This window comes from Bison bison, unplaced genomic scaffold, assembly GCF_000754665.1.
Source record: "Bison bison bison isolate TAMUID 2011002044 unplaced genomic scaffold, Bison_UMD1.0 scf7180017864518, whole genome shotgun sequence".
Taxonomy (NCBI): Eukaryota; Metazoa; Chordata; class Mammalia; order Artiodactyla; family Bovidae; genus Bison; species Bison bison.
The window spans coordinates 7416339-7424584 of record NW_011495071.1 but is presented as its reverse complement, the minus strand read 5'-3'; positions in this window follow the sequence as shown (position 1 = coordinate 7424584).

Sequence of the window (8246 nt, the reverse complement as noted above, 5' to 3'; positions counted from 1 at the left end):
AATTGATGCTTTCAAGCTTTGGTGCTGGAGAAGACTCTTGAGAGTCCCTTGGACAGCAAGATCAAACCAGTCAATCCTAAAGGAAATCAACCCTGAATATTCATTGGAAGGACTGATGGTGAAGCTGAAGCTCCGATATTTTGGCCACCTGATATGAAGAGCTGATTCATTGGAAAAGACCCTGATGCTGGGAGAGATTGAAGGCCAAAGGAGAAGGGGGCAGCAGAGGACAAGAACCTGGTTTGATAGCATAACTGACTTAATGGGCATGAATTTCAGCAAACTCCTGGAGATAGTGAAGGACAGAGAAGCCTAGCATGCTGCAGTCCATGGGGTCACAAAGAGTCAGGCACGACTTGGTGACTGAAGAATAGTGCTCTGGGAGAACTGGGTAAACATCGTCAGTCACTCATATCTCTGTCAATTGGCTCATCTGAGACTTTGCTGTAGGTGCAGAGAAGATAGCAGAGTATGGGGGACAAATGTCTGCTTCACCTCTCTGGTTCAGACTGTGTGTGTGTGTGTGTGTGTGTGAGACGGGTGAAGGTGGGGCGGGCATGGAAGTCCAGTCCTGCATCTAAGGGTCTATCTTGGGACTAGAAAGACATCATTTTTTGATAGTGGTCATTGAAGGTCAGGGGTGCACCAGCCACATAGATAGTGGACAGTGGTATATGCAAGCCCAGCAGGACATATGGTCAGTCAAGGTCACCTTAAGTGGACAGCTCTTGTCACACTTTCACATCAGCACAGAGGAAAAGAGTCCCAGGATTTTTAACGCATGAGGATATTTTTTGCACCCTCCGCTGCTCAACTGAGAGATTAAAAGATGGCTGGTTGCTCACAAGTACCAAGGCATGACCCAAGGGTGTGGCTACTGTCTGAAATGACTTGTTAGTTCCCTTTGACCTTTATAAGGAGGCATATGCCACACAGTGTCTTTCTAAACTTGTCTTTACTTTTAGTTTTGTGTTAGGTTGTAAAAGTTTACAAGTCTATACTCCCCTCAGCATTTTAAGAAGGATCAGGATTCTTAATTCATTCTTTTTTTTCTTAATACATTCTTATGACATACATTTACTTCAAATCATTATGTGCTTGGGGATATTATGTGCCTGCACATTGTTGAGGCTGAGGATAAAATGGTGATGAAAACAAGGTCCCTTCCCCCAAGAAATGAACACTCAGCTAGAGACAGAAAGTAAACAGAGATTTTTAAAATGCTGTGGTAAGTGTTCTGGGAAGGGAAGTACAGACTCACGTGGGGACACAGGAAACAGACATTCTACCACGACTGTGGTTGAGGATAAGGAAGGCTTCCTGGAGGAGGTGACATCTATGCTGAGACCTGAGGAATCAGTAGAAGGTGGCTGGGTGAAGAAGAGACAGGGAGAGTTATCAGACAGAGGGAAGTATTTGCTTAGATAAGAGGGAATGTGGCATTTTAAAAAAGCATCCTGTAAAGTGAGTAAATTAGCATTCCTAATTCAAAAAGAGGAAACCACCATGACTGACATAGTTTAATGTTTTGTTTGGGGCAGAGTCAGCAGTTAAATGTTTAGACTATTCCAGTGTATCCTGGTGCCTCAAAGAAAGCACCTAGAACAGGAATTGTGCCAGATGTATGATTGCAATATAGTTTTCTTTTAAGAAATTCAGTGTTTATTCTGGTTTGTATTCAGTTTTCAATCTCAATGTTGTGAACAGTCCAGCTAAGGTTCAGTGATTTCTGGTATTCATATCAGTACCAATAGAAAGTAATTACAATAGTATCTTTTATGTACTGAGGTCTTACTGTGTATCAGTCCTTCTGCTAAATACTTAATATATTGTATCAGAGACTGGCTAGATGGTTAGCAATCCCATTTCCTCTTCCTGGATACACATGACAACTAAATTTCCTAGCTTGCCTTGCAATTAGGTGGAACATGTAACTGGGTTTTAACCAATGTAGAGTCGAATTGATGGGAGCTATTTCCTGGCCTGGTCTCTTAACTCTGTCTTTGCTATTCTGTCAGCCAGTGGAGGGGGCTGATTGGAGGACTTCAAGAGAATGGAAGGAACTGGGGTCCTTGAATCACCTCACCTCTTGGAGAGGAGCTATACAGGAAAGACACCCAATCTACCTCAGCCTGTGACTTGAGTGAGTAGTGACCTCTTACTGTATCTAGCCACAGGTTTTGGAATTTTTGTTATAGCAGCTAATGTTAACTACCCTGATTGAGGCTCAAATATTGTCTCATTTGATCCTGATTACTACCCTGCCAGGTTGACATAATTATTAATGTTTTACAGGTGGGGAAGGATGCATCCCTTGTCTGCATCACTAAGCCAGCGAGTGGCAGAGCTAAGATTACAGCCCAGGTCTGTTTGACTTCAGCGGTTATGCTTTCACCACTATATAAACAATGCCCTTCCTAATTTTGGAAGAGTTCTTGGAAAAGACAAGTGTCTAGTGAGTTGAGAGAGAGAAGAGAGGGTGAGTGTGAGGGAGGAAGAAGAGCTCAGGGCCAAGTGTGGTGGGGAGAGGGAATGTGAGGAGCCCCAGAGAACATGTGGGCAGAGCTGGGTAGAGACCTTGCCCCCATAGTCACACAGGGAAAATTTTAGGACAAGTTTTGGTCTCTGGATGGTTCTGTTGTCTCATTTTTACTCTGCTTCATCTTGATCTTCCAGTTGGTGCTTCTTCATGGGCACTGCTGCAGGGCAGTGAAACAGGAGGGAAGGGCGTAGGGCACAACCTTTGGAAGAATGACATAGCCCAAGGACACGACATAAACAGACTAGAACCAAAGAGTACAAGATGGCGGGCAAGCTGACTTCCACTAGACCTTGTGCTTCATTATATACTCATTGTAACACATCAGCATAACTTTCATGGGGTTCTCAAGGTAAGAATACTGAGGGGGTTTGCCATTCCTTTCTCTGGCGGACCACGTTTTGTCAGAACTCTGCATCATGACCCATCCATCTTGGGTGGCCCTACATGGCATGGCTCATAGTTTCCTTGAGTTAGACCAGGCTGCGATCCATGTGATCAGTTTGGTTAGTTTTCTGTGATTGTGGTTTCATTCTGTCTGCCCTCTGATGGATGAGGATAAGAGGCTTGTGGAAGCTTCCTTGTGGGAGGGACTGGCTGTGGGGGAAACTGGGTCTTGCTCTGGCAAGCAAGGCCATGCTCAATAAGTCTTTAATCCAATTTTCTGCTGGTGGGTGGGGCTGTGTTCCCTCCCTGTAGATTGGCCTGACTCCAGCACACTCACAGGAAAGTCTGGGTCAGGATTTTGTGGGGTCACTGCTCCTTTCTCCTAGGTCCTTGTGTGTACAAGGTTTTGTTGTGCCCTCTAAGAGTCAGTATTGCATACGAACCTGGCATGTTAGGTCCATAAGTCAAGGTAAATTGGAAGTGGTCAAACAAGAGATGGCAAGAATGACCATCAACATTTTAGGAATCAGTGAACTAAAATGGACTGGCATGGGTGAATTTAACTCAGATGACCATTATATCTACTACTGTGGGCAAGAATCCCTTAGAAGAAATGGAGTAGCCCTCATAGTCAACAAAAGAGTCCAAAATGTGGTACATGGGTGCAATCTCAAAAACAACAGAATGGTCTCTGTTCATTTCCAAGGCAAACTATTCAATATCACAGTAATCCAAGTCTATGCCCTGAGCATTAATGCTGAAGAAGCTGAAGTTGAACGGTTCTATGAAGACCTACAAGACCTTCTAGAACTAACACCCCAAAAAATATGTCCTTTTCATTATAGGGGACTGGAATGCAAAAGGAGGAAGTCAAGAGATACCTGGAATAACAGGCAAATTTGGCCTTGGAGTACAAAATGAAGCAGGGCAAAGGCTAACGCAGTTTTGCCAAGAGAATGCACTGGTCATAGCAAACCAACAAGAGAAAACTCTGCCAACAACACAAGAGAAGACTCTACACATGGACATCACCAGATGGTCAACACCGAAATCAGATTGATTATATTCTTTGCAGCCAAAGATGGAGAAGCTCTATACAGTCAGCAGAAACAAGCCTGGGAGCTGACTGTGTCTCAGATCATGAACTCCTTATTGCCAAATTCAGACTTAAATTGAAGAAAGTAGGGAAAACCACTAGACCATTCAGGTACAACCTAAATCAAATCCCTTATGATTATACAGTGGAAGTGACAAATACATTCAAGGGATTAGATCTGACAGACAGACTGCCTGAAGTACTATGGACGGAGGTTCGTAACACTGTACAGGAGGCGGTGATCAAAACCATCTCCAAGAAAAACAAATGCAAAAAGGCGAAATGGTTGTCTGAGGAGGCCTTACAAATTGCTGTGGAAAGAAGAGAAGCAAAAGGCAAAGGAGGAAAGGAAAGATATACCCGTCTGAATGCAGAGTTCCAAAGAATAGCAAGGAGAGATAAGAAAGCCTTCCTCAGTGATCAATGCAAAGAAATAGAGGAAAACAATGGAATGGGAGGGACTAGAGATCTCTTCAAGAAAATTAGAGATACCAAGGGAACTTTTCATGCAAAATGGGCACAATAAAGGACAGAAATGGTATAGACCTAACAGAAGCAGAAGATATTAAGAAGAGGTGGCAAGAATACACAGAAGAACTATACAAAAAAGATCTTCATGACCCAGATAACCATGATGGTGTGATCACTCACCTCAAGCCAGACATCTTGGAGTGCGAAGTCAAGTGGGCCTTAGGAAGCATGACTACGAACAAAACTAGCAGAAGTGATGGAATTCCAGTTGAGTTATGTCAAATCCTAAAAGATGATGCTGTGAATGTGGTGCACTCAATATGCCAGCAAATTTGGAAAACTCAGCAGTGGCTACAGGACTGGAAAAGGTCAGTTTTCATTCCAATCCCAAAGAAAGGCAATGCCAAAGAATGCTCAAGGTGCTGTACAATTGTACCCGTTTTACATGCTAGCAAAGCTTCAACAGTATGTGAACTGAGAACTTCCAGATGTTCAAGCTGGGTTTAGAAAAGGCAGAGGAGCCAGAGATCAAATTGCCAACATCTGTTGGACCATAGAAAAAACATGAGAATTCCACAAAAACATTTACTTCTGCTTTGTTGACTATTCTAAAGCCTTTGACTGTGTGGATCACGACAAACTGTGGAAAATTCTTAAAGAGATAGGAATACCAGACCACCTGACCTGCCTCCTGAGAAGTCTGTATGCAGGTCAAGAAGCAACAGTTAGAACCAGATATGGAACAACAGACTGGTTCCAAACTGGGAAAGGAGTATGTCAAGGCTGTGTATTGTCATCCTGCTTGTTTAACTTATATGCAGAGTACATCACTCTGGCAAAATGCCAGGCTGGATGAAACACAAGCTGGAATCAAGATTGCTGAGAGAAATAGCAATAACCTCAGATATGCAGATGACACCACCCTTATGGCAGAAAGCAAAGAGGAACTAAAGAGCCTTTTGATGAAAATGAAAGAGGAGAGTGAAAAAGTTGCCTTAAAACTCAACATTCAGAAAACTAAGATCATGGTATCAGGTCCCATCACTTCATGGTAAATAGATGGGGGGAAACACTGAAAACAGTGAGAGACTTTATTTTCTTGGGCTCCAAAATCACTGCAGTTGGTGACTGCAGCCATGAAATTAAAAGATGTTTGCTCCTTGTTATGGAGAAGGCAATGGCACCCCACTCCAGTACTCTTGCCTGGAAAATCCCATGGACGGGGGAGCCTGGTGGGCTGCAGTCCATGGGGTCGCAAAGAGTCGGACACGACTGAGCGACTTCACTCTCACTTTTCACTTTCATGCATTGGAGAAGGAAATGGCAACCCACTCCAGTGTTCTTGCCTGGAGAATCCCAGGGATGGGGGAGCCTGGTGGGCTGCCGTCTGTGGGGTTGCACAGAGTCGGACATGACTGAAGTGACTTAGCAGCAGCAGCAGCTCCTTGTTAGAAAAACTATGACCAACCTAGACAGCATATTAAAAAGCAGAGACATTACTTTGCCAACAAATGTCCGCCTAGTCAAAGCTATGGTTTTTCCAGTAGTCATGTATGGATATGAAAGTCAGACCATAAAGAAGGCCGACCATCAAAGAACTGATGCTTTTGAACTGTGGGGTTGGAGAAGACTCTTGAGAGTCTCTTGGACTGCAAGGTGGTCCAACCAGTCCATCCTAAAGGAAATCAGTCCTGAGTATTCACTGGGAGGACTGATGCTGAAGCTGAAGCTCTAATACTTTGGCCACCTGATGGAAAGAGCCGACTCATTAGAAAAGACCCTTATTCTGGGAAAGATTGAGGGCAGGAGGAAAAGGGGATGACAGACGATGAGATGGTTGAATGGCATCACAGACTGAATGGAAATAACTTTGAGTATAAGCTCTGGGAGATAGTGAAGGATAGTGAGGCCTGGCGTGCTCCTGGGGTCTCAGAGAGTTGGGCATGATGGAGCGACTGCACAATAACACGACAGCAAGCAAAATGACGTACCCACAGGTGCCAGGACAGGTGCCAGGACAGTTCCAAGGCTGACCATCAAAGACCAAAAAGTAGGCGGTGGCCCAATTCCTGGACATCTCCGCCCCTTCCCCAAAATAGTTGGAGTAATCTTCCCATCATTAGCCTATGAAATTACCCAGCCTATAAAAGCTAACCGTACCATGTGTTGAGGCCACTCTCACCTTCTGAGAGGGCCCACACTTGTCTGTGGAGTGTGTTTCTCTCTAAATCCTGTCACTTTGTCTCTCAATGAATTCTTTCTGAGACAAGACATCAAGAACCTAAGCTTCTTTAAGTCCTGAAACCAGATGTGTGACCTCAGTTGGAAGACCATGGGGTTTTGGCCGGGGTTGTGTCCTGGCCATGTGGGTTCGAGTCCTAAAACAAGGGTGTAGGTTCCAACCAGAGGTGAACTGTTTCAGCAGGGTGGGCATCTGAGCAGTAGTAAGTCCAGCTTGAGTGTGGTAACAGACACAACTCCCACTTTCTGTCCCTGGGCTGGTGATTAGGGAAGATCACTGTGTCAGAGCTACACATAACAGGGAGAGAGATCTCAAAAAAACCAACCCTGAGAATAAATCAAAGAAAAGGAAGCTGCCTGGGGATACTTGGTAGTCCTTGGGTCAAGTAGAATGACAGATGTGAGGGGGAAGGGACCACCAAGGGCCAGCCCAGCCCCGGGAGAAGCCTTCTTGCTGTTGGTTACAAAACCTAATTAACGGGTATATTCCTTCACCGTCTGCTCAACTCTTCTGGCTGAGAATAGAACAGATAAGAAGGGACAGAACCCCCTTTTGATTGTCCTTCTCTCTTCTGTTCAGATGGTGGCTCAGACCTGAATGGGGAGTTGCTTGAATTTTAGTTGGATGGGTGATAGTCCTCCTTAAACGACACAAGAGAAGACTCTACACATGGACATCACCAGATGGTCAATACCAAAATCAGATTGATTATATTCTTTGCAGCCAAAGATGGAGAAGCTCTATACAATCAGCAAAAACAAGACCGGAAGCTGACTGTGGCTCAGATCATGAGTTCCTTATTGCCAGATTCAGACTTAAATTGAAGAAAGTAGGGAAAACCACTAGACCATTCAGGTATGACCTAAATCAAATCCCTTACAATTATACAGTGGAAGTGAGAAATAGATTTAAGGGACTAGATTTGATAGATAGAGTCCCTGATGAACTATGGACAGAGGTTCGTGACATTGTACAGGAGACAGGGATCAAGACCATCCCCATGGAAAAGAAATGCAAAAAGCAAAATGGCTGTCTGGGGAGGCCTTACAAATAGCTGTGAAAAGAAGAGAAGTGAAAAGCAAAAGAAAAAAGGAAAGATATAAGCATTTGAATGCAGAGTTCCAAAGAATAGCAAGAAGAGATAAGAAAGCCTTCCTCACGATCAATGCAAAGAAATAGAGGAAAACAACAAAATGGGAAAGATGGCAACCCACTCCAGTGTTCTTGCCTGGAGAATCCCAGGGACAGGTGAGCCTGTTGGGCTGCTGTCTATGGGGTCGCACAGAGTCGGATACGACTGAAGCGACTTGGCAGCAGCAGCGGCAGAGATCTCTTCGAGAAAATTAGAGATACCAAGGGAATATTTCATGCAAAGATGGGCTCGATAAAGGACAGAAATGGTATGGACCTAACAGAAGCAGAAGATATTAAGAAGAGGTGGCAAGAATACACAGAAGAACTATACAAAAAAGATCTTCATGACCAAGATAATCACGATGGTGTGATCACTG